The sequence below is a fragment of the Sceloporus undulatus genome, chromosome 4 (genome assembly GCF_019175285.1).
Source record: "Sceloporus undulatus isolate JIND9_A2432 ecotype Alabama chromosome 4, SceUnd_v1.1, whole genome shotgun sequence".
Classification (NCBI taxonomy): Eukaryota; Metazoa; Chordata; class Lepidosauria; order Squamata; family Phrynosomatidae; genus Sceloporus; species Sceloporus undulatus.
Window position 1 is genome coordinate 244,840,023 of NC_056525.1, and position 27,122 is coordinate 244,867,144.

Genomic DNA, 27,122 nt, shown 5'->3' on the forward strand with positions numbered 1-27,122 from the left:
GACACCAACAGGATTCCAGCCTCTGCCCATAAAAGTAACTTTTATGGGCTGTCAGGAGAGATCTTCTTTCCAAAAGGAAGTAGTTCCTGTTGGGAGGGAGCCCTCAATCTGACTTATAATAAGGCAGGGCCCCAAATTGCCTTCGTCATGGTTGGGGGATTTGTGGGACAAAAAATATTAAAAATAGGAGCATGAAGACAGATACATTTCTGCACACTTTCCTTATCAATAAATGCATGGATAGCAGTTGCTTTTTAAAAAGAATCTCAAACTTGCAATGCAATATTTCAGGTGGAAACTGCTGAAATTGTCAGTTTACAGTGTAACCGTCTAGACACACAAACCCACAATGTTACAGGCTGAAGTCCTATAGCAAACATGTGATTTTAAATGTGGGTTGTTGTTTTTCCCCAAAGCAACAAGGTACTATGTGATTTATTGGAAGAGTTATGTGCCAAGCTAACCAAACTCAGATCTTAGAAGATCTGTATTCTGCAAGGGCCATGCGGGCTGGGAATGATGGGAGCAGTAGACCATAATCTCTGGAGGGAGCCAGGTTGTGGAAGGCTAGGATAGGCAAAAGTTAGAATTATACAAGTCATTGTATTCCCTGTTGCCATGTGTGGATGCGAGAGCTGGACAGTTAAGATGGTGGATAGAAAGAAAATCACTTCATTGAAGATGTGGTGCTGGAGAAGAATGTTAAGGATTATGTAGACAGCCAAAAAAGACAAACGAATGGGTCCTAGAACAGATCAAGCCAGAAATCTCATGGAAGCCAAGATGACTAAACTGAGGCTGTCATACTTCGGACATATCATGAGATGGTACAACTCATTTGAAAAAACAATAATGCTTGGAAAGGTTGAGGGATGCAGAAAGAGAGGAAGCCTGCAAGCTAGATCAATAGACTAAATTAAGGAAGTCACAAGTATGAATTTACAGGACCTAAGCAGAGCAGTGAAAGACATGAGTTGAGATCCACTCAAGGGTGGTTAACACCAACAAAAGTATATAAAATCAATATTAAAGTTTCATTATATAGACATAAGAGAGTTGATTCTGTTCTTTGGCATGAGAAGGGGCAAAAGGTTCTTTGGGGCCAGGAGAGGAAAGAAGATCTTGTCCTGCTTAAAATCACAAATAAATGTACTCTGATGCCCTTTTGGCATGTGTGTCTTACCACACGTTGCCCACAGACTCCATATAGTCATCACCTTCCATCTTATTTTGGAGCACTGGGGTGATTAATGCTCAGAGGATCAGTTCCTCCCACACAGTGGTTGTGTAGGAATGCAGAAATGTTGTGGAAGGATCCACACCATCACCACTACAGCCACATCCTTTCTATTAAAAACAAACTAACCTTGTCTGTTTTTAAATTATGAAGACCTTTTGGGGTATCCTTCCTAAATTCTGTAAGACTGGGATAGACAGAGTGTAGTCTTCCAGATATTACTGGAGTGCAGCACCCCTCACCTCTAATCCACTGGTGAGGAATCCTGGAAGTTACAATCACCAGGAGTACTGTGTCCAGTTCTGGGCACGACTGATCAAAACTAGAATGCACCCAAAGGAAGGTGATCAAGATGTTAATTTTTTTTGGAAACCATGTCCCTTTAAGCAATATAGGGTATGTTTAGCCTACAGAAGAGAAGATGGAGAATTGGTATTAGAGTGAGCCTGCACCATACACAGACTCATTATAGGTGACTTCCAGCTTACGCGGAAGCCGCCTGGAGAATGGAGGAATGATGCGCATGCCTGTGGCGAGCACGCACATATGTGCTTTTTGCCTTACATAGAGGGATCCCCCGCGTAAGGCAAGGGTGGACTGTATAGCCACCTTTAAATATCTCTCGGGGAAGTGAGCTTGCTTTTCTGCTAACAAAATTAGTTTCAACAGGGAGAAATGTAAGGTACTACACAGGCAGAAATATTGAAATACACAAATAGAAGATGAGGAGACACCTAGCTTGACAGCAGTACATGTGAAAAGGATCTACAGCCCTATACAGACCGATGTGAGGTTGCTGATCCGGCTGAAGAAGGGGAGGCTGCATGTATGTACAGCCCCTAGGAGTCCTAGAAGACCACAAGTTGAACATGAGTCAACAGTGTGATGGAGCAGCTAAAAAAGCCAGTGTGATCCTAGGCTGCATCAATAGAAGTATAGTGTCTAGAAGATTGAGGGACGTAATAATACCACTCTATTCTGGACATCTCCTTTTGGGGGACAGAACATTGGCTTTCAGCTCCTCACCCTTGGTGTAATCCAATAGGTTTCTATCATTTTACCGTGGCATGGACTGAGGAATTGAAGTTTGTTGTGGTGACCCATTTGCTTTGGGTGTTTCTGTGCCAAGGAAGGCAATACGATCAGATTGACTCTGATGGGGTTCATGGTGTAGGAATGGGAATAATGCATTTTCTTGCACCTGAAGAAAGGGAGCTTCCAGTATTAAAGCATCTGTAAAAGGGGATCAGAAACAAGGAGGAATGGGCAGATGTGCTGCGTGTGACTCACACTAATCTGTGATGAGCAATCCTGTAATCCTAGGATTTTGGCAAAGCACTGTGTGGACCTGGGTGAGGTTGGGGTGTCCAAAATAATCACTCAAATTGGTTGCTATTCAAGAAAGAGTTTTAAAAGAGAAGGGAGTGGGACACGTGCATACATGCACACACAAGGACATGCCTCAGCTAACAAAAAAGGTGTGTTTCAGGGCATAACCTCTTTAACAGAAAATCAGTTACCAGAGGAATCATAATAAAAGAAGAGCAGTCCAAAATTGACACCTTTTTCACTTTATTTAAAAAAGAAAGCGAAGAAAATTATGCTTGCAGATTGGAATGCTTGAAGAGTTTTTTGTGTTGTATTATGAGAACAGTGGTGGATTTGATGTAGAAAAGTATTTTAGAGAAGTTAATTTTTTTTTTTTTTTGCTTTGAATTTCAATGGGAGAGTAAGAAGTCAGTTTTAGTTATACTATAGTATGTAATTGTTCAGTTTAATTTAAGGTAGTTTCTGTAATTGTTTGGTTTAGTATTTTTAAGTTGGAGAGAAAAAGAGGGGATGATATTTTTAGCCTTACCATATTTGTTGTTTTATATAGTGTTATGTTTCATTGTTTCAATGTTGTGTGAATTGTTTTCTTTTATGAAGTGTTCAGTGTTTTTTGTTTTTGTATATGTTATGCTTTAAATTTAATAAAAAAATTAAAAAGAAAAGAAGAGCATTTCAGCATGTCTCAGTTTAGAAAGTGGAGATCTCTCTTGGACAGTTTAGAGAGAGAGATTAGACAGCCACCTTTCAGGGGTGCTTTATCAATGGGTTTTCTTCACTGCCAGAGAGTTGGATGATAACCTCAATGAGGTCCCTTCCAGTACTATGATTCTCTGATCTGCTTTTTATTCAAAAGTGACCATATGCACATGTGAAATGAAACAAGTAAGCCTTGGATAGGTAAACCAAACCTTTTCTAGAGGCTATAGTTTTTTGTGTTTTTTTTTCAGGCTATGTGGCTGTGTTCTAGAAGAGGTTTTTTTCTAGAGACTACTTGAAAGCTTCTTCCAAAATGTATTTGTAGCATTTTAATAATTTTAAATGGATTTAACTATGCATGGGCCTTTAAATGGCCTTTAAATGGCCTTATGGCAACATCATAAATTTCATAAGGTTTTCTTGTGAAATGAAAATGTCATAAATTTTCATAAGGCAAGGAATACTCAGTGGTGGTTTGCCAGTTCCTTCCTCTGAAATACAGTCTACAGCAGCTGGTCTTCATTAGCAGTCTCCCATCCAGTTACTAACCAGGGCTCACCCTGCTTAGCTTCCAGAATCAGACAGGATCTTGTACTTTTAGGGTATTTAGGTTTTAACTTTATGATAATTTAACAGTTTTTAAATAACTTTTATATTTTTATTAATTTCTAAATGCTGTTTTAACCTGTTCTATCACTTGAGATGTATTGGGAGATCCAGCACGGTGTAGTAGTTTGACCGTTGGACTACAACCTGGAGACCATGATTAAGATTCCCATTCATCCAGGGAAACCCACTGGGTGACTTTGGACAAACCACATTCTCTCAGCTTCAAAGGTGGGCAAACCCCTTCTGAACAAATCTTGCCAAAAAGATCTCATGCTAAGTTCTTCATTGTTGTTGTGTGCCTTCAAGTCATTTGCAGTTTATGTAACCCAGAGTCGACCCTATCGTGTGGTTCTTCTTTGTGGTCTCTGCAAAGCACACAAATGGGTTATTCTGCGCCTGTGCAGCAAATTTGGATCCTACTGGAACCATTAGGGAAGACTTTTTGGCACCCTCTATATAGGCTCGGTGTCTTCCCGCCCTTTCTCAGTTCCATTTATTCACCGCGTAAGCAGCATAACAACCTCACTTGGAATTGCTCCTTCCTTCTACTTTCACTTCCGTTTTTTTGACCATGTTTTGGCTCTTGATTTCTCTTTTGGATAGTGATTTGGACTTGGTTTGGACTCTGATCACCAGTATTTTTCAGCTTACTTGACCACTCTTGTCTCTCCCTTCGGTTTTGACGAATATGCTTGCACTCTTTCAAAAGATGCACCAAGTGCAGAGGAACAATTCCCAGCCAGGACGGACACTTCATGTGCCTCCTTTGCTTAGGAGAGGGTCACAACGTCTCTCTGCCCTCACTGCAAGGCCTTTACACCACAGGCCAGGAAAAACAGGGAGATGTGCCTTCATTCTCTGCTGTATGCGCAGATTTTGAAGCCTCCTGCTCCTACTAAGGTCATTGCCAAGGCTCCTACCACCAAGGGCACACCTTCCGCTGAGGTTCTGCAATCTCCCCCTGTGGAGAAACGCAAACTGGAGGACCAGGGGTCGGGACACGCTCCCTCCCCTAAATGCAAAAAATCCTCAGACGGCTCCAAGTCTGACAAAAAGAAGCACAAGTCTTCTAAAGACAAGCCCAAGGACATTTCTCACCTCAAGGAGAAGAAACCCCATCCTTCCACCTCATTGAAGGCCAACCGTCGATCCCGTACTGACCAACCCTTACCTCCTCCCAACACAGACTCATGTTCGGTACCGTGTGGCCAGCTGCCCGCTCAGCCCACAACACCTCATCCATCTCGAGAAAACCTCCGCCCTCCACCTTGAGCCGAGTCTCTCCTAATTCAGGGGCTCCCGGAGCCATACCAACTCTCTGACATGGAGCTTGATGCTTCTCCTTGTCATCTTCCTGACCAGATCACACAGCATCCCATTGCATCCCTGTTGACTGTCTTTCCCAGACTTCTGACCTCGTCCAAGATGAAGAACTTGATGCTGACTTAACTTACGGTCTCCCTGAACCTGCCGTTAGAGACCTCATTTTTGACAGCCAGACTAGGACCTACTACCTCCCTCTTGATCCTTCAGAAGTTGAAGCTAGACATTATGTCCCAAACCCTGGTACTGAAGAATCCCGGCTTCCATCTCGCACGGCCTCCGCTTTGGCTGTAGCCTCTCGGTTCCGTCCTCCATCCGTGCTGACCCACACTGACCAACCACGCCTTCCGTCTCAGATACCCCTTGTTTCTGCTGTGCTCCCACCTGTCCAGACCTCTTCTCTTCATTTGAGACCCGTCTGTAGACCTTCAATTTAAACCGAGTCGTCCGACTATGTGGAATCGAACTATTCCCAACTCCGTCAAGATTTGGCCCTCACAGTTCCTGAGGCCGCTTCCCCCTCTGACGATGCTAAATCCTTTGCCAAATAGGTGATCCACATGGGCAAGGCTCTCCGTGTCGAGGTTCTCCATACCGACTCCGAGGTTCTTGATCCCCTAGATAAACACATCCCTGGCAGGGTCCCAACGCCTCCTTCAATCCCATTTTTTCTTTCCAGGTCAAAGATTGTTAAATGCTCATGGACAGTGCCCTCTTCTTCTCAGCCACTATCTAAGAAGCTGGACAACCTGTACAGGATCACTCCCTCCGAGGACTCCTGGCTCTTCGAGCACCCCTGTCCAAGCTCTGCTCTCATGGAAGCATCTCACCTCCGCTTCTCCCCTAAAGCAGCTTCAACCCCAAATGACCCAGAGGGATTCAGACTGGACTCCATGGCTCGAAAGTCTTATGCTTCGGCCATTGTGGACCTCAAGGTTGCAAATTATGAGACCTGTACGGCCGCCTACCAACAACACTTGTGGGAACGGGCTCTTCACCTCTATGATGACCTTTCGGAGGAGAAGAAGTGCCTAGGCCTTTTGATTCACGCCGAGGCACACTCTGACCACCCAACAAATCACCTCGGCTGAAATCAATTCAGCTGATTGTGCTGCCAGACAACTCTTAGGAGCCATCGTCGTCCATCACTACGCATGGCTCAGATCTTCCGACCTGACACCGCAGGCCAAACATGTCATTGAAGAGGTCCCCTTCAATGCCTCTGGCCTTTTTCACAAGGACACTGATGACAAACTTGATTTAAAAAACAAGATGAGAAATACAGCCTGTAAATGTGGTATATCATCATCAACAACCTCTCGGTCTCCCCAGCCCTACCAACGTCATTCGGGATGGCAAAGGCCTTACTACCCCCCCCCCAACCAGGGTAGGCCTAATCAGCCCTGTGATTACCAACAACAATGCTTCCCTCCCCAACAATAATCCGGTTCTGGAAAGCGTCAGTCAAAGTCCAAGTATAAGCAGCCCTTCCACAATGGTCAGGTTCGCCACTCAGACATCAAGACTCTCTGCCTCATTGCCTGTAGGATTCTCCCTCGAACCGTCTCTCAGGTCGTTCTAAATATCATCCTGGCTTCCCATAAGCCTTCCACCCAGCATTCCAACCCTCTGAAGTGGAACAAATTTTTGTCCTTCCCATCTGACATGGGATTATCCTCCGTGGAGGTTGATGTCCCCATTGTCCTCGAGTTCCTAAACTCCCTCTCCAGCTCTGGCCTTTCCTCCTCCTTGGGATGCTACCTGGCGGCCATTTGTGCCCACTTTCAATTTTCTAGTCGCCCCTCCTTTTTTGTTGACCCCTTAGTGAAAAGGTTCTTCAAAGAACTCATAAACCTCAAGCCTCCAACAGCCACCCCATCGCCTGCTTGGGACCTTCATCTCGTCTTGGCAGCCCTCTTTATGGCTCCCTTCGAACCCCTCGCTTCCTGTGACCACTTGGAAGATGGCATTTTTGGTCGCACTGACCTCTGCACGTCGGGCCAGTGAAACCATCTCTTCCACAAGCTAAATACAGTCAGCCCTGCCTATTCATCGATTTTTTTATCCATGGATTCAAACATCCACAGTTTGAAAATATTTTTTAAATGTATAAATTTCAAACATCAAACCTCCATTTTACCATTTTATATAAGGGACACCATTTTACTGTGTCATTGTATTTAATGGGACTTGAGCATCCACAGATTTTGGTATCCATGGGGGATTCTGGAACCAAACCTCAGCAGATACCAAGGGCCCACTGTATACTCAGCTTTCTAAGATGCTCCTCATGGTTTCCAGACCTTTCACCATTTTTGTCTCTTCAAAATGCACAACATGCATTTTGGGACACTTGGGACAGATATTATGGAGTCATTTCCTGCAAGTTGATCAATTACTCCAGCTTGAAAAAATTAAGATCGATCTGGCAAGACACGCAGGGCCTGGAAGGTTTTAACAGCTATACTTGGAGTGCAAATAAGGCACCAGTCTTCTCTTTCCATATGTTTCCAAGCTATTTGTCTTGTGTGCCAAGGCGCCACCCCTCCCTCCTCCTCTTATCCCCAGCCTACCCCAGTTGCTAGAGACGGGGGAGAGGGAAGGACTGGCTCAAGTTATTTACTGGGATATCCCTTGCAAACTTTTCCGTCTTCCCAAGACTGACAGCTGCAAGTCCTCAAATCTCCTGCTAATCTCAAAAAAGGGATATTCCCAACCTGAAACTCCTGGTAAGCCTGGCCAAATCTTTTGCAAAGGGGGAGGAACAGCATAAAGAGAGAAGCAGAGAGAAAGAGAAATAAAAGAAGAAGTTCAAGTTTTGTAAGAGAGAAACTCTTTATCTTGTACTGATGTCCGTTAGGCTTCCAGACCTACCTTAAAGTAGTAGCTCTGGGACACTGCGGTTGCCACTACCACCTCTTCCAGTGGAAAGCAGTATGTGCTTCTATGGGAGAGTTTGTTTGTTTTTTTTTTTTTTTTTTTGCAAGAGGAGGAGATCATATAATGTATTAAAAGCAGGGAAAGCGACAGGTCTCCCAGTCCCGCTCTGAGCTGGAATGTCTGCCTTCAATTAGCAATCTCAAGTGCCAGTTGAGAGGAGGAACGGGAAGGGGGAGAGAAGAGGGAGGCCAACTCTATGGGGAATCGTAATATAATCATTGAAACCGGCAGCATTGCAAAGGCAGAATCTTCCAGCTCTGTCTGGCAGCGGGCCAAGGCTTGCACAGAGAGAGAAAAAGAGAAACCAAGAGGCTGGCTTGGAGAGGCAAGGGCCTGCCTGGAATGACGGGGAACTCCTAGCAGATTTTCGCTCTGAAGACAGGTAGCCAGAAGCCACCAGTTACTACAGACTGTCCTAGGACCATTACAATTCAACATTTTTATCAATGAGTTAGATGGAGAGAACTCTTCAAGTTTGCAAAGGATACAAAACTGGGAGGGGTGGCTAACATCCTGAAAAATAGAACAGAATACAAAAGTACCTAGATGAATCAGAAAATCGGGACAGAAATTAATAAATTGAAGTTCAAATGTTAAATTCTACATTTAGACCACAAAAGCCAAATGCATGGGTACAGGAAGGAGGGATACATGGCTCAAGAGTGGTAAATGTGAAATGGACCTTGGGATTATTGTTGATCATATGCTGAACACGACCCAGCAGTGTGATGCTGCAGAAAAGAAGGCAAATGCTGTTATAGCCTACATTAATAGATGCATAGTTACCAAGTTGGGGGAAGTAAAAGGCCACTATATTCTGCCCTGGTCAGGCTTCATCTGGAGGACTACATTCAGTTTTGGGCACTTCACTGTAAGAAGCATATAGACAAGCTGAAGTAGGTTCTGAAAAGTAGCAAGGATATGAAATGGAGAAAAAAAAAACATATGAAGGACGGTTGAATGAGCTGGTAATGGGAAGGTGTCAGAAGACCCACAAGATGGGGAAGGCTTGCTCAGTTATCTCCAAGCAGTAGAATGTTTAGGTTAGAGATAAAATACCACACCTCCACAAGGTGTCCTGCAAAGCTTGCATTGCTGTTGAATTACAGTCCTTCTCCCATTAGAGAATAAAATTTGCTATACAGCGGGCCCTTCCCTTATGTGGGGATCAGTTCCAGATCTCCCACGTAAGGGTAAATCCAGGTATGCTCGTGGCCCATTGCAAACAATGAGCTGCGTGTTCACGGTGCAGGGCAGCACACATGCCATTTCTTTAATTGTCACGTGGCTTCACTTCAGGGGCCCAATCCTGCATATGGCCAACAAACTGCACTTTGCCCACCTCTGCTTTAGCGGGATCAATACAGCACACAAACTTTGTCTCTACCCGCATCCCTCTCATGGCATTCTACAAGCACAAGGCTATATGTGTACTATGCATTACATTATCTATTGTGCAACAGCTAATTAAATCACAGCTTACGTAATTAAATAAAAAGCCAAGGGAGGAGAAGCAGCCAATAATTAGGGCACTCCTGGCAAAGGCTTGACAACACAGGAAGGCATTATTCAAGGCCTTCCTGAATGCTTGGTCAGGAAACTGAGGTGGAATGGTATACAGGGGTCCCTTCACACTACACAATTATAGTGTTATAAGTACACTTTAAGAGAGCCAGCATGGCATAGTGGTTTGAGTTTTGGGACTATTGACTCTGGAGACCAGAATTTAACTCTCTGCTCGGCCATGAAACCCACTTGGGAAAATCACATGCTCTCAGCCTCAGGGAAAATCAATGGCAAACCTCCTCTGAACAGTCCTTGCCAAGAAAATCCCACAATACGTTTAGCTTACGATCACCGTAGGTTGGAAACAACTTGAAAGCATGCAACAACAACAATTCCACTTCTATGGTTCCAGCTATGGATTTGCACTTTAGGGAAGGTTATTTAGAATTGTCTGCCAGAAAGATTTAATGGACTTGAAAGCCTATAGCATGCATCCAAGTGGAATCATATTGCCATTAACTGTGTTATGTGAAAAAGCACTGCAACTGTGGCAAAAAACAAAAACCTAACTCAATGACCAACAGGTCTCAGGTCCTCCCAGAAAGAGCCACCAACAACCACAAAAGATGACAGATGCAGTTTGTATAGCTACTCCAAACACAGGGATTGATCCTCTTCTCACATGTGGCAAGTACTCATTTGCGAGCATGAAACCCACTGAGTGACCTTGGCAAGTCACATACTCTCAGCCTCAGGGGAAGGTAATGGCAAATCTCCTCTGAACAAATCTTGCCAAGAAAACCCCACAATAGGTTAACCATAGGATTGGAAATGACTTGAAGGCACACAACATATACACATTACTAGAAGAAGATGAGAGAAATAAGGCATTTTGAGATGATATCCTGATGAATTATGGCTGTGTTGCTGACCCAGAGAGACATTTAGTATTGTCTGTTAGCAAGAGATCTGTGATTTTTATGGATCTTGGACACACAGACACCCTCTTTTATTATTACATATTAGAAAAAGCCCTTTTATGGATTTGGGGAGCCAACACTTCTATCTTGGGAAGATCTAGTGTCTTCTGGGACACTACAGCCACATGGCACACTATTATGTGAGTGGCTGCACATTCTCCTCACTCACTCAATGGAGTTCCTTATGGAAGTGGGTCTTGGATACTGTGAATAGGCCAGGGTCGCAGAGGGATTGCTTATGTACCAATTGAAGGCTGGACATTCACTCACACATGAGCTGCCATCAATACCAAGGCCATATTGATACTGGCTTGGTGATGAGGATCTGGACTTGATATTTAATCAAGGTCATTGGCAACCTACAAGATGATAGTGCAGTGTCAGTAATGCAGTGATAAATTTTGAAGTGTGGGCCCTTTTAGTCAGTTTCTAGGGCAAACCCCCCAGAGAGATTCCAAATAGGGGACAGTAGCAGGTCTTTGGTAAAGTTAAAGGGTCCTGTTCACTCAAGATCAAGTCTCCCCCCAATACTTTGAATTACAACAGGCATAGCTCTTAACAATACACTGCTGCTGGGCAAAAGTTTTGCTTCTTGCTACTTTGGAGACTGCAGATGAATCCACAGAGGATGCCAAGCAAGGAAGAGGTGGCAAATGAACTCACAGTCTCTGATGATGATGATGATGATGATGATGATGATGATGATAAACCTGAGGCTTTAATCATACGAGTCCTGCTTTCTGGCTCCACTACACAATTTGTGTTCTTGGTCTCAAGTTACCCTGGAAATCCACTGTGTGACATGGTATGATAGCAATTTAGATTCTTGGCATAACACTGAAAGCCAATTCTGGGCTCACACTAACCTAGCATGCTTCCCTTGCCTTTCAACAGGAATATGACAATTTTTACTGGGACAGCTTTTACATCAGAAGTGTATGAATTATGCCAAATCCTGGAACTAGGGTGCCTTAAGTTCGTACACCACAATAACCTGGTGGGAATATAAATGTTATTTAATTTAAATACAAACAGAGAAGAAGTGTTACGAAATTTAGGGAGTAAGATGGGGGGGGGGTGCACCTTTTCTCCCCAGCCACAGCCATTTGGCAAACAGATATGAAAATTTTGTTTGCCAAATAGTAATATTTATCATTATTTTATTTACAATATGGATCGATTATTTTATTTACAATATGGGCCAAAGCTAACAAAATGAAATTCAACACAGAGAAATGTAAGGTATTGCACTTAGGGCGGAAAAATAAAATGCACAGATATAGGATGGGTGACACCTGGCTGAATGAAACTACGTGTGAAAGGGATCTGGGAGTCCAAGTAGACCACAAGTTGAACATGAGTCAACAGTGTGATGCGGCAGCTAAAAAGGCCAATGCTATTTTAGGCTGCATCAATAGAAGTATAGTGTCTAGATCAAGAGAAGTAATAGTGCCACTGTATTCTGCTCTGGTCAGGCCCCACCTAGAATATTGTGTCCAGTTCTGGGCACCACAATTCAGAAAGGACATTGAGAAACTGGAGCGTGTCCAAAGGAGGGCGACAAAAATGGTGAAGGGTCTGGAAACCATGCCCTATGAGGAACGACTTAGGGAACTGGGGATGTTTAGCCTGGAGAAAAGAAGGTTAAGAGGTGATATGATAGCCCTGTTTAAATATTTGAAAGGCTGTCATATTGAAGAGGGAGCAAGCTTGTTTTCTACTGCTCCAGAGAACAGGACCCGGAACAATGGATGCAAGCTACAGGAAAAGAGATTCCACTTGAACATTAGGAGGAACTTCCTGACAGTAAGGGCTGTTCGACAGTGGAATGCACTTCCTCGGAAGGTGATAGAGTCTCCTTCCTTGGAGGTCTTTAAACAGAGGCTGGATGGCCATCTGTCAGGGATGCTTTGAATTGGATTTCCTGCATGGCAGGGGGTTGGACTGGATGGCTCTAGTGGTCTCTTCCAACTCTACGATTCTATGATTCTATGACAAATAAAAAAAAAAAGCAAGAGTTCTCTCACTTGATCAAACACACCCACACCCACCTAAAGATGGACATACCACATCTCTATTATTAGGTAGAGTGAGACAATTGTTTCAGGGTTGTAGGACCCTATACAGAGAGAACTGTATGTTGTTGCATCTTATGTTACCTGCATCCACAAATCCTAGGTTCTGCAAACTGAGACTACGGGGGGAAATGAAAACAGAAACCACAAATATTGTAATAAAAAAACTGAAGTGTAGTACAGTACTCTGATGAAAACAATCACAATAATAAAGACTAGGTAAGATGAGGTAAGCAGAATATTTGGAAATAAAGTTTAACTCTGAACTCTTCAGCAATGTATTGTGACAGTGACAACGTGGCACTGCCAAATTTTTAAAAAACCTTTCACTCGTTTTCACTGTGTGCCACTGCTGTCACCAATCTGTCACAGGGTGAGACTTACCCAGCCAACTATTTTCTCGGATGGCACCACAATGGGCAACTAATTATGCAAAGTTGATGGCCACTATCCCATCAATTCTTCACTGCGAGACTCGAACTCGGGACTCTCTTAAGTGTCTCTTATGCTATAACTATCTTTAGATACCAGCCCTTTAGGTTTCAATTTTCTCCCCAGCAAGGCACCAACAATTCTTTAGCAGCCACCCACCCATCATCTAATGTGCCCCAAACCCAAAAGACCTTTCTCTGTGTTGGTAGCATTTTAAATGCATTTCTGAAATCACTTCAGACAGCTGCTTGTTGAAACAAAGTAATAAATTTATTCACAAGCCAGGCTGAATACAGTATCTCTTTTAGGGGGTGATGTTCACAATAGATAAGGTGCATAAATACTTTATTAGTGATACAGGTTATTTAGCTTGTCTTTGTAACTGTTTCTTTATAGCTTTATATATGTTAACTTGCAGAATAAGTTCTCACAGAACCTGTATTAAACTTTTATATCTTATAACCCTTCTGTTTACCTGTGGCCCCACTGGTCACCAAACACTATGTCTCCCGCGGGACACTACAACACTTTTTGCTCCCATTGGCTAGTGCCAAGGTTCTCATCTGCCGGTTTGTCTCCACAGGTATCATCACAAGGAACGATAATCCCACTCCCACTCCTTCCCAAAGACAGCAGCACCCTCCAGTATGAGAAATACACCTTAGTTGTGTGTATTTGTTAGCTGCATATGTCTCATGGAGGCACCACAATTACAGATCTCTGATTCTGAATATAGTCACCCCTCCGTTTTTACAGGGATCCTGCAAAAGGGATTCTGGACCCCCACCCCCACAAAAACGGAAATCCAGATATTCAAGCCCTATTGGTTTGAATAGCAGCACATGCCCCATTTTAAGTCCCTCTGTTTGTCCCTCGCAAGTAAGCGAGGGATGCAGATTCAAAGTCTGTGCAAACGGAGGGACGGCTGTATTGCCTTGTCTATGAATCTTCATCCAAGGCTGCTCTTCCTGTTTTCGGTGAGTACAACCTGGTTTTAATAAACATTTTACTAGTTCCAAAAGAGAAAATACGTCAACATAAGTTTCACGATGTACTTAGAATTCTTTTTCTGCAGAGCTCTAATGTTGTAATTCAAGAGAGTAGACTGGAGGATGCTCAGTACTGTAACAAATTAGTAATCCCAGGGTCCGCAGGGTAGAGCCATGGCTGGCCATCTGTCAGGGATGCTTTGATTGTGAGTTCCTGCATGGCAGGGGGGTTGGATTGGATGGGCCTTGTGGTCTCTTCCAAACTCTATGGTTCTATGATTCTAACTCAAGTGGCATCAAAGTGCTATAATTGTGCAGTGTGGCTACATCTCAGCTCTATGACTGGAAGATTCACTATCATTTTAGTGAAACAAGAGGCTGAGGGGCAAATCTTTTATATTTCTTGGGATAACAGACCCCAGGAGTTTGTACAAGAAAGTGCAAAGGCAGGCTTACTGCTGAGCATTAAAAAAAAATGACCACAAAACTTCAACCTAGATAATGAAAAAATCAAAATAGTTAAAGACTTCCCGTACCTTGGATGAAATATTGATCAAAATGGGGGAAGAACTCAGAAGAATAGAAATAGGAAAACTAGATAAGATCCTAAACCGTAAACATATACTGTACAATCGAGCACCAAAGTCAGAATCATCTAAACCACTGTATTTCCCATCACCATCCTCCCTCCCTAACTGTAATCTTTCAGCCTCTGAGGGAGAGAGAAGGCTGGCCCAGTTCCATCAAGGCTAGCCTGAAGAAGAAGAGCCCTCCCTCCGGTCCATCTGCCTTGGTCCAGGCTTCAGAGGGAGAGAAGAATGCTGGACCTGATTCCCTCCCTCCTCACCATTCCCTTCTCCTTTTGTGTTGTGTCTTTTAGATTGTAAGCCTGTGGGCAGGGAACTGTCTGTTATCCCCTCTAATGTAAACCGCTCGGATTCCCAGTGATTGGGTGGTATATAAATAAAACCTATTATTATTATTAAAAACCATGTAAGGATGTGAGAGCTGGACAGTAGAGAAAGTAGATAAGAAGAAAATCAACTCTTTTGTGATGTTGTGCTGGAAAAGAGTGCTAAGTATACCGTGGACAGCCAAAAGGACAAACAGATGGGTCCTAGAACAGATCCAGCCTGAACTCTTTCAGGAAGCCAAGAGGATCAAACTGAGACTGCCATACTTTGGTCACATCATGAGAAGACACAACTCATTAGAAAATACATTAATGCTTGGAAAAGTGGAAGATAGCAGAAAGGGCGGAAGACAACACAGTAGATGGCTAGACTCAATCAGGGAGATCATGGGACTGAATTTGCAGGACCTGAGCGAAGTAGTGGAGAACAGGATTTTGGGGAGATGTCTCATCCACAGGGTTGCCATGAGTCTTCATCAACTCGAGGGCAGTTAACAATAACAAGAGACTCAAGTACCATAACTTTAATTTTGCCAAAGAAATGTATGCACATACAGCACTCTGATTCACACTATGCAAGGGCATGGGGAAACAGCAGTTATCTGAAAATTTGCATTCTGTATGGAAGCAGGCTCGACATACCAGCTGCTTGCTTCTGGAAAATGGTTTGAACCTTGCTGCCAAAGTGGTTCTGTGACTCACATTCCAGCTGCACATAACAAGGATTGCATCCTTTTAAAATCCGTCGTTAATTAGTGTAGAATTATCACTTTCTTGTCCTGCATGCACTGTTGCAAAGTCAGGAAAAAAAGGTCTCTCCAAGATCCTTTTAATTACAAATAATTAAATAGATACCAGGAAGCAAACATGACACCTGAATGCAAACCTGTACTTTGCCAATACTCCTCCCATCTCCAAAGATGCTGCTAAACCAGCCACAAGTCATGTAAAAAGGCCAAGCTCTAACATCAGAGGTGAATAGGATAAATCTCTGCATGGCAACACTGTGCAATTGAGCCAAAACACCAAATTAGCCAAAATGTCCAGCTGATTCTGCAAAGAAATTTGTACATTAGGACACCAACAAGATTCTAGCCAGAATCTTTTGCTGTTTTGTCAAATGAGTCACTCATTGGACTACTACCCTTCCTGGCTTAACTATGAACTACAAGTGAAGAAAGATATGTTTGCAGACATGCATGTAGCCACAAACTCATTTTGGGTGCTAGGATTAGCTTCCTGCCAAAGTATCCTTTCTGTGGGAAACAGGAGGCTGTCATTGAGTAAATGTGTGGAATCACCAAGAAAGCAATTGAAATAAAGTTCACCAACAGCAGGAAGGTAAGAATGGAGACAGTTGAAGAACATCTTGACTTTCCATCATGATAAGCATCATGCAGGCAAACACCACTGTGGGGGAAATCATGTAGACCTCCGTATATTGATGGACTGCAAGTCCCAGCAGTTGCAAGGATACCCCATGGTGGAAAATGATGGGGACTTCAGTCCAGCCATATCTGAAGGGTCACACAAATCACCATCCCAGGGTAAGGAGTGCTCCATCTATGAAACTAGGTGCACCTGTAAGAGAGTTGGGCTTCTGCTGTATTTATTTGTTTATAGATTTTATTGTACACCACTCTGAGATCTTCAGCTATAAAATGGTATATAAATAGATTAATGAATAGGAATTGAACTCAGATAGTGACACTTTTGGCTCAGATAGTGACACTTTTGCTTTCTGATGGTTCAGTGTACACAAACTTTGCTTCATGCACAAAATTATTCAAAATATTGTCTCTAAAATTACCTTTAGTCAGTGTGGTGGAGTGGTTTGAGCACTGGACTATGACTCTGTAGAGCACAGTCTGAATCCCAGCTCAGCCATGAAAACCCACTGGGTGACCTTGGACATGTCACATGCTCTCACCCTCAGAGGATGGCAGTGGCAAACCCCCTGTGAAGAAACCTGCCAAGAAAGTCCTATGATAGGTTTGTCTTGAGTTCACAATAAGTTGGAAACAACTTGAAGGGATAACAAATACACACATAGACATTCATAACTTATATGCAAAACATAAATGAATATCATGTTTAGACCTGGGTTCCATCTCCAAGTGTATATGCACATATTCCAAAATCTGAAAAAACTCTTGTCCAAAGCATTTCGGATAAGGGAGACTCAACCTGTAGTAACTAGGCAGTTAGATAAATGCAAGGAAAGTACCCTCTGAAAGGGTGGCCTCTCTGAAAGCCAGTGGACAATTCAATGAACATTCGACTGCCATTGGCAACAGTGGGAGGACAAACTGCCATAGGCAACTTCTCACGCACTGCTGGCTGTTTGCAGATTTGCTGGTCTCCATCTGGTCTGTCAACCAGAAACAGAAAGTAGGTTACTGTCTCATCAGCCCAGCTCCCCCTGCCATCCCTGTGCAACTAACTGATTTCTGAAAGGCAGCTGGAACCACTCTAACAGCTACAGTGAGAATTCAAAGCCACAAAATAAGCACACACATACACAACCAGCTGCTGGGACGTTTTTGTTCTTTGTTGGCTTACAATGATCTCAGTGCTTCTCATAAGAGCTTCCTGTCAAGGGAAGAAAAAAGACATAAATTCAACAGAGGGGGAACAAAACAAAACAATCTGCATCACCACACACAGCAGGGATTAGGAATCATACAGGCCTCCAGATGTTGCTGGGTTGCATTCCTCCCAGAATTCCTTCCCTTGAGGCTGCTGGGTGTTGCAGTTCAGCAACATCAAGACTTGCACTTCCCTCTCCCCTGATAAGGTAATGGCAGACATTTTCTGACAAGTGTGCATTAATCATGATCAAAGTAGGAGACTAGAATATGAACAGCACTCTTTACTGCAGAGTGGGCAACTGTTTGGGGTTAGGAGGTCATATTGGTTATCCTCTCATTTATCTATTATTGCCCCTGAAGTTCCCCAGGGTGCGGGGGAGGGCAATAGTGCTGCAGTTTTGTCCCTCTCTGGGCCATTTTTTTTCATCAGAAAGTGACCCAGCTGACTTTCAGATCACTTCCTGTGAAAGAAGGCCTCCCTTGGTCCTAAAATGGCAAGATGTAGTTCTAAAATTGCCCCTCACATCTCCAAGGGGGAGTGTGAGCATTTCTGGGGCAGAGAAACCTGGGCATCCTAGGCTTATTCTTCCAAAAACAATAATCCTGTAGACTAAGACTGGCAGGCAGGCTCACAATGATGCAACAGTCAATACTGCCTATTGCCATGCTAACAGAGACATGATGTGCAACTTCCCTTGGATCAATGATGCTCCAGTGTGCCATCCAGGCCGACTTGGCACATCTGTTATGAAGTTGATTTATTGCTATTTCCTCAATAGTTTTTGGATTTTTCAGAAGATTGATCTGCATGAGAAGATGGGGGATGAACTTTTCCTGAGACAGTTTGCCTGCTGCTTAACCTGCTTCACCAGGAAACCTAGAGGAGCATTCTTCTGGGACTCATTTTCAGTTCACAAAAGGGGACACTGTGGCCCAAGGTGGTCTGACAAAGGTGCACATGAGCCCACAATTCTTTGCTACAGCTAGGGTTTCATGGAAACTGAAGAAAGATAATTTGGAAACCATTGATTTAGCTTCCACACTGGGCACCTGCACAGCAAAGAGAAAGCCAGCCAGACAGGTATCAGTGGAAGCCATGCAGGTATAGCTGCATGCCATACGCAGCAAGACAGGTATGGCTGCATGCCATGCCATGGACTATGCAAAGCAACAACAAGGAAACCTGACAATTAATGTATTAACAATAACAATCCTGGTCTAGTGATAATCTGAGACTGACTATCATATAGCAAGCTATATATAATGCTACTCTGTAATCATGTTAATAATCTTAATGGGCAACATAAACTACAAGTGTATATAATAAGACATACTAATAACAGAAATATAAAAAGAAATGTAGAAAAATATGAAGTTTAATAACAAATCTATGTAAAAGGCAATATACAAATTGTGTTAGTAACCAAGCGTCAATTAATATCCTCCTACCAGGTGATGTCAAAGGCTTACAGTTTATATACTTTTGCTGCATTACAATATGCCTTTCATAGCATCTGCATTAATCAGTGTACATAAGAACTGACGATGGAGGAGGAAGCAAAGATGAACTGCCCTGACTCATACTTCTCACTGTAAAATGAACCCACAAGCAAGATATACCTGGGATGTGCAACATGGGTCAAATGGCTGTCCTGAGTCTGGTAAAACATATGGTAAAATGGGAGTGTGGTATAATGGTTTAAGTGATGGACCAGGATTCTGGAAGACCAGACTTCAAATCCCTTCTTAGCCCTAGAAGTGCACTGGGTTGCCTTGGGCAAGTCATATTCTTTCAGCCTCAGAGTAAGGCAATGGCAAACCACTTCCTAAGCAAAATCTTGCCAAGGAAATCCCTGAAGGCTCACAGTCCCAATAGTAGTATGGGGACAGCACAAAAAGTTACATGTGAACTTAAGACCTTTGGATGAACCTCCAGTTCCCAAGTGATTTCCTGAAAAAGTGTTCCACAATATTCTTGCAAATAAGCTAGTAAAATGCGAGCTAGACTATGGAACTGTTAGGGGGATTAGCAAGCAATTGGCCAGCCGAACCCAAAGGGTGCTCAGCAATGGCTCCTGCTCCTCCACCTCCTAGAAAAAGTGACCAGTAGGATGCCCCAGGGTTCTGTCCTGGGTCCAGTGCTATTCAACATCTTTATCAATAACTTGGAGGAAAGAATAGGGGGCATGCTTATCAAATTTGCAGATGACACCAAATTAGGAGTAGCTAATAACTCGGAAAAGAGGATTAAAATTCAAAATGATCTTAATATATTAGAAAGCTAAGCCAACACTAACAAAATTAATTTCAACAGGAAGAAATGTAAGGTACTGCATTTAGGCAGACAAAATGAAATGCATAGATATAGGATGGAGGACACATGGCTTAACAAGACCTTACGTGAAAGAGATCTAGGAGTCTTAGTGAACATGAGACAACAGTGTGATGTGGCAGCTAAAAAGCCAAGGTGATTCTAGGCTGCATCAATAGACTTATAGTGCCAAATCAAGAGACGTAATAGTGCCAATCTATTCTGCTTTGGTCAGGCCTCACCAGGAATACTGTGTCCAGTTCTGGGCACCACAATTCAAATAGGATGTTGACAAGTTGGAGTGAGCATGTCCAGAGGAAGGCAATCAAAATGGTGAAAGGTCTGGAAACCATGCCCTATGATAAGAGACTTAGGGAGCTGGATATGTTTAACCAAGAGAAGAGACGGTTAAGAGGCGATGTGATAGCCCTGTTTAAGTATGTCAAGTGGTGTTACACTGAGGATGGAACAAGCTTGTTTTCTGCTGCTCCAGAGAACAGGACCCGGAACAACGGATGGGTGCTACAGGAAAAGAGATTCCACCCCAACATTAGCAGGAACTTCTTGACAGTAAGAGCTGTTCGACAGTGGAACACGCTCCCTCGGAGAGTGTGGAGTCTCCTTCTTTGGAGGTCTTTAAACAGAGGCTGGATGGCCATCTCTCAGGGGTGATTTGATTGTGAGTTCCTGCATGGTAGAATAGGGTTGATCTGGATGGACCTTGGGGTCTCTTCCAACACTTATGATTCTATGATAGGTACTGCCAGCATGCTTGCTAACTTTTGATGGCAAACCTTATAGGGAGAGAGAAAAAGAAATTCACTTCTCGGGAATCCAAACAAGCAACAGATTTTGCAGAAGTGAAAACCCTCTGGCTACAAGCCCTTGGTAACTGCTGATTAAAAACAAGACAAGTAAGGCTTGTCCTCCGCCTCTGTATGTGTGTTGCTTTCTCTTTAAAAGATAAAAAGCATTTAGCTATTAGGACCTTTGGCAAGGCAACTGCTATAAGAACCCTGTTGCATTTAAAAGCATTCCCTGTCTGTCACAATCAATTCTTAAATGCAAAACCCACAGGGGTTCGGGACTTGCCAACCCAACCCTGGAGGAATTCTCTCAGTCTTCACAGATTAACACACATCTGCTTACATTTTTAATATTGCCTGCATAAGGAACTGCATTGTTGGAGCAATACAAAAATTTCACAGGAAAGGAAGCTTTCTCCTTGCTAAAATCTGCCCCTTGCTCTCATATCTGATTTTGCAGAGTTAGTTGATCACCGCAGTAAAAGCAGAAGTGACATTTGCACTCTGGGATATTGCGACTACAGTGGAGTTCAGTAGTCCCATATTGAGTTTGGAAACATTCCTTTCATTCAACTACAACTCCCAAATACACTCCAAAGAAATGAACTTCTCTAAGGACTGCATTCCCATGCAACATGTGGTCTATTTTTTTTTACAGTTTCCAAAATATTGTTATTAGGATAGGAAAAATTATAACATGATCATTAATGTTTTTATGACTAATTTCTTGTTTTTAAATTATAATTTAAGCCTTGTTTTATACTGTTTTAAAAGATCTTTAAAGAGTACTTTAATGTATAATTTTTTAAAAAATTAAATTTAACAAGTCTGTGCTGTTTCACATGCTTTTATTTGTTGTTCATCATCTTGGGAGCCCTTTGACAATGATGTGTGAACACAATAAACAAACAAAGTGGCCATTTGATTCCAGGACCAATGATAGTTACAAAACTCAGTAGATGCTCAAGTCCCATTAAATACAGTGGCACAGTGAAATGGTGTCCCTTAGATAAAATGGCAAAATCAAAGTTTGCTTTTTGGAATTACTATCTTTTTGGAATATTTTCAAGCCATTGATGATCGAATCTGTGGATTTAAAAAAAAAAAATCTGTGGATATGGAGAGCCAACTCTATTTTATACCCCAGTCAGCTACTGGTATTGAGCAATTCAATTCACAAGGTGCTCCTTTTCCCAAAGGACAGATGCCATATTACCACTTCAAAAATAACCATTTTAATTCACTGTAATGCCTGATGTACATCCAACTGTCGCTTTACTTTAAGGCAGTATAAGGCAGGGAACCGTCCAATTAAAAAGACTGTATGTACAGCGCTGTGTAAATTTACAGGGCTTTATAAATAAAGGTTAATAATAATAATAATAATAATAATAATTCTACCTTCACTGGACTTTTCCATGGAGTGAGCTGACAGAGGCAACCCATTAGTTGGTACAGGTATGTATCCCTCTGTCTTTTTGATCTTGTACTTGAATAAAAATAAGTAAGCAAAGGCTGTCATATTTTGGGCATGTCATGGATGATATTGAAAAAAATAATGCTTGGTAAAATAGAAGGCAATTGGAATAGAGGAAGATCACTATTGATAGAAACACTAATCAAGGAAGCCACGAACTTGAGTTTTCAAGATATAAGCAAGGCTGCTCATGACTGGAGCTCCTGGAGGTCTCTCATTCATAGGGATGCTATAAGTCAAAGTCAGTTTGACAGCACTCGATGACTGAACAACACTTGAGTCAATGCATACTGGCAGCAGTGGAGAGATTACTTGGTTGAGACCTGAGAGATCCAGTTTGAAATCCCTGCTTAGCCATGTAATTCACTGACTGACCTTTGGCTACTTGCTCCCTGTCACTCTGACCCACCTCACAGGGCTGCTGTGAAGGTAAAAGAGCAACACACACACACACCAAGCAAACTTATATGTACACACACACACACTCTCTCTCTCTCTCTCTCTCAAAGACCTAGCTGTGTTAGTCTGGAAAATCAATATGCAAAGGGATCATGCAGCACCTTGAAACTAACTGAAAGAGAGATGTTAGTAGCATTTTGTGTAATTCTGAGGAAGGAGACTCAAGTCTATGAAAGTTCATGCTACCAACTTCTCTCTTTCACTTAGTCTCTAACGTCATGCATGATCCCTTTGCATGAGCATACACACACACACAAATGCACACACAGACACACAGAAGCTTTGTCCACAATATCCATATCATTGCATTTCCGACTTCTACATATGTATGGCCGTGAAAGCTGGACAGTGAAGAAAGCAGAAAGAAAGCGAATCAACTTGTCTGAAATGTGATGCTGGAAGAGAGTTTGCAGATATCCCGGACGCGTTACAGAGTGCCAAGAAGCGGCGCTCTGCCGCCGCCGGTTGCAGCGCAGAGGAGCCGCAGCAGCCAAACTGCGCGGCTCCTCTGCTTTGCAAAAAAGAAGCGCCAAAATAGCACTTCTCTTTGCGGCGCGCTAATGATGCTGTGAGGCGCCAATGGAGCACTCACGGAGTCATTTGCGCTGCGCACCGTGTGGACACAACACGCCTGCTACATCAAAATGGCGGCCCCCGTGTGGAACGGGCACTGCCATTTTGTACAGACTCGGTCCGTACTAGGGTTAGGGGTGTCAGGAAGTGCGGACCCAGTCCGTACTATAGGCCCGTCTGTAACGGGTCCCGGACTTCCAAAACTGAAATAAATGGCAACCAAGAGCAAATCAAGCCTGAATTCTCCCTAGAAACCAAGATGACTAATCTGAGATTGTTGTACTTGAAGCGTATCATTAGAAAAGACAATGATGCTTGGTAAGGTAAAAGCCAGCATGGTGTTGTGGTTTGAATGCTGGACTATGACTCTGAAGACGAGGGTTCGAATTCCAGCTTGGCTATGAAACCCACTGGGTGACCTTGTGCAAACCAGATGGTCTCAGCCTCACATGATGGCAATGGCACCCCCCCCCCCCGCACTTCATGTAACTCGTCAAGAAAACTCCATGCTAGGTTCACCTTAGGCTCATTGACTTGGAAGACAGTAGGAAAAGAGGAAGAGCACATTAAGGGTGGGCAGACTCCATCACAGAAGCCGCAGTCCTGAGCGTGTTACAACAGGGAGACTTCTCATCTATAGGGTCATCTTAAGACTAAGTCAACTTAGAATTATAGTATCACAGAGTTGGAAGAGACCTCAAAGAACATCCAGCCCAACCCCATTCTGCCATGCAGCAAGACACAATCAAAGCACACACAACCCGACAGCTGACCATCCTGGCTCTGTTTAAAAGCCTCCAGATGGAGACTCCACCACCCTCCAAGGCAGCCTATTCCACTGCCAAACAGCTCTTACTGTCGGGACATTCTTAATGTTGAGGTGGAATCTCTTTTCCTGGAGCTTGAATCCATTGCTCTTGGTCCTATTCCCTAGAACTGCAGAAAATATATTTGCTCTTATCTTCAGTATGAAGTCCTTTCAAATATTTAAACTATCTCATCACCTCTTAATCTTCATTTGTCCAGGCTAAACATACCCAGCTCTCTAAGTTGTTTCTCTTAGGGCATGGTTTCCAGACATTTCCTCATTTTGGTTGCCCTCCTCTGGACACACTCCAGCTTTCCAACGTCCTTTTGGAATTGTAGTGCCCAGAACTGAATGTAGTATTCCTGGTGAGCCCTGACAAAAGCAGAATATGGCAATTGGATGGCGATTAACAACCATCAGTTTTCCACCTTCCCCACCTTTTGACTTACCAAGAGACTGGGGCAGGTTGAAGGATAAGACCTCTGCAGAACCTGCACAGCAGAAAAGCAGAGCTTTCACCTCCAAGCAGAACTGCTCTCCTAATGGCTGTGGGAGAATGATGAAGGCAGGGATGTGAGAGCTACAGGGGAGGATGCCAGCATAACATGATTGTTATCAGCAAGCTGGTCTTTGGTTTGCTTCTTGCAAAAGGAACTGTGGGATGGGGGATGTTGCTGTGCCTGCTGCACACTCAGCACAGGGCAACCAGCCAGCGAGGCAGCCTGGTGTCAGCCCAGCCATGCCTCTCTGGCTGGCACCAGGTGCAAAACTCCACCTGCGTATGGCAGAGAGGGAAAACCTGCTCCATCTCTCCACCTGTCTGTTTGAAGTTCGAAGGAGACCAGGCACTTTGATCTCAATTTGGCTTGTGCCACCACCAAGCTGCCATGCATCCATGCCAGCTCACCACAGGAATTTAATAGGAACTGATCCTATTCAGCTGAGCTCACTTCCAAATTAATGTGGTAATTTTTTTAGAAAAAAAGCCAGATGTACATTTGAAATTTGACTGTAACGGATGACAGAATCTGCTTTTCGTTGCTGTTGAAAGGACCACACCAAAGCAAGGAAATGCTGCTTCTATGAAAAACCCACAGGGACACACTTATTCCAGAAATTCTCCATGCCATAATAATTCTCTTTAGCTCTTCCAAGGCTACAGGAATCACTGAAACCCATACCCACTGTCCTTCCAGTTAAGGATCTATCTGCAAATGTGGAGTTACAGCAGTCATATCAGTTTAACTTCCATGACTCCATCCTATGAAATCCTGGGATTTGTAGTTTGGTGAGGGCCTTAGGCCACAGTGCTCTAGTGCCTGTTGCATGATGGTCCATTAGTTCTCCACTCTTAAAATCAAAAGAGAGAAGGCTGAGTGGTTGAAAAAACACTGACTGCCCTAAAGACTGTACTTAATCCAACTCAGAAAAACCACAAGCGCTTGCATGACTTTATTTCCTATGACATCTTTTTCCCAGGATGGAGAAAGTGTTGTACTCCAACAAAATTCTTACATTATAAATGTTGTTGTCGTGTCTTCATGTCATTTCCAACTTATGGTGATGCGGTCTTGGGATTTTGTTGGCAAGATTCATTCACAGGGGGTTTGACATTGCCATCGTCTGAGGCTGAGAGAGTGTGACCTGCCCAATGTCACCCAAAGGGTTTTATGGGTGAGCTGAGAATCAAACCCTGGTCCCCAGAGTTGTAGCCCAATACTCAAACCACTACGCCACACTGTCTCTCATTAGAAATGTATTAAATAGTAAATAAATAAAAAGGTAAGGTGCAAACTCTTCAGGAGTTAAGGCTCTTCATCTTTTCTAGCTCTCTCTCTTTGGCTGCATCTACACTGCAGAAATAATGCAATCTGACATAACTTAACTGCCATGGCTCAATGCTATGGAATTCTGGGATCTGTAGTTTGTGAGATTACTATATTTTAGCCTTCTTTGTCAGAGAGCTCTGGTGCCACAACAAAGTACAGGATTCCACAGGATGGAGCCATGGCAGTTAAAGTGTATCAAAACACATTAATTATGCAGTGTGGTAGCTGCTGCTGTAGTCTTAATATTCACAGATCAGGCAAAGGAGGAGGGAGTAGAGGTACTAAACCACACATTTTACTTGATGACAGGAAAACTCCTTTTCCTAACATAGGTCCCATTGCTGTGCAAAATCAACCAGCAGAGACAAAATCCAAGGTTAGGAATCATGTTGGAATCTGTCAGCTGCTTCCAACTCTGCTGTAATGATCCACTCCAGTTCCTGCATGGCAGGGGGTTGGACTGGATGGCCATTGTGGGTTCTTCCGATTCTATGATTTCTTAATGTAGGATGCCCTTAATTGCCCTCTCAAAACTACAGCTCTCAGCAGAGTTCAGAAAAGTGACCCCTTTGCAGGATAAACCCACAATCCCTCAGCCAGGGAATTGCCAGGTTGGCCAAGAGACTTCTGGGAGTTGTAATCCATTAAAAAAACAACAACTTACAAGTTTTCCAAATTCTTTGAGGCCTGGAATGACAGGCCCCCCCCCCAAAAAAAATGGACACCCTTTTGCAAAGAAAAAGAGGCCCAATATTATTTAGTTGCCATTTCCTTTAAAGTTATTGAAGCAAAGCTACTACCACATTGTAATTTCACTTCTGGATGTTCTCAGCTTTCTTTTTCTTTTTTAAACTCCGGTTGCCAGCCCATGTGGCCTTTGATGACATGCATGGAAATACCCAAATGTGATCAAAGCATTCAACAAGCTGACTCAACATAAATTCTGGTAGCCTAAACCTCCGTGCTTTGCAAACCATGCACACTGAGCAAACACAGCAATATTTCTGGAAGTATGCAAAATAGGAGGAATGATGGAAACCTGCGTGGGAAAGAATTTAGAATCAGCTGAGCTCAATTTTTATTTATGAAAACAAAAAACACTGAAGCACTATTATTTTCAATTCTGCATTCTTCTTCAAAGGCTTTCGAACATTCCCAAACCTGACATTGCTACCCAAAGAAAGGGTGACTGTAAGGGTCCTCACCAAGTATGTCAGTGTTACTTTAAATGTCGCA

General features: G+C 43.2%; 1 protein-coding gene across 2 annotated transcripts in view; it reads right to left on the bottom strand.

The window, feature by feature from the left end:
• Positions 1 to 27,122, bottom strand: part of PTP4A3 (protein tyrosine phosphatase 4A3) — a 96,455-nt gene that overhangs the window by 66,281 nt on the left and 3,052 nt on the right. The window contains exon 1 of one of the 2 annotated variants that reach the window (XM_042464562.1): positions 8,072 to 8,179. The exons of the other annotated variant lie outside the window; for it this stretch is intronic. The gene's annotated coding sequence lies outside the window, so the exon portion shown is untranslated. Of the gene's footprint in view, positions 1 to 8,071; positions 8,180 to 27,122 lie in introns of those variants that run through there. 2 annotated transcript variants of the gene reach the window in all.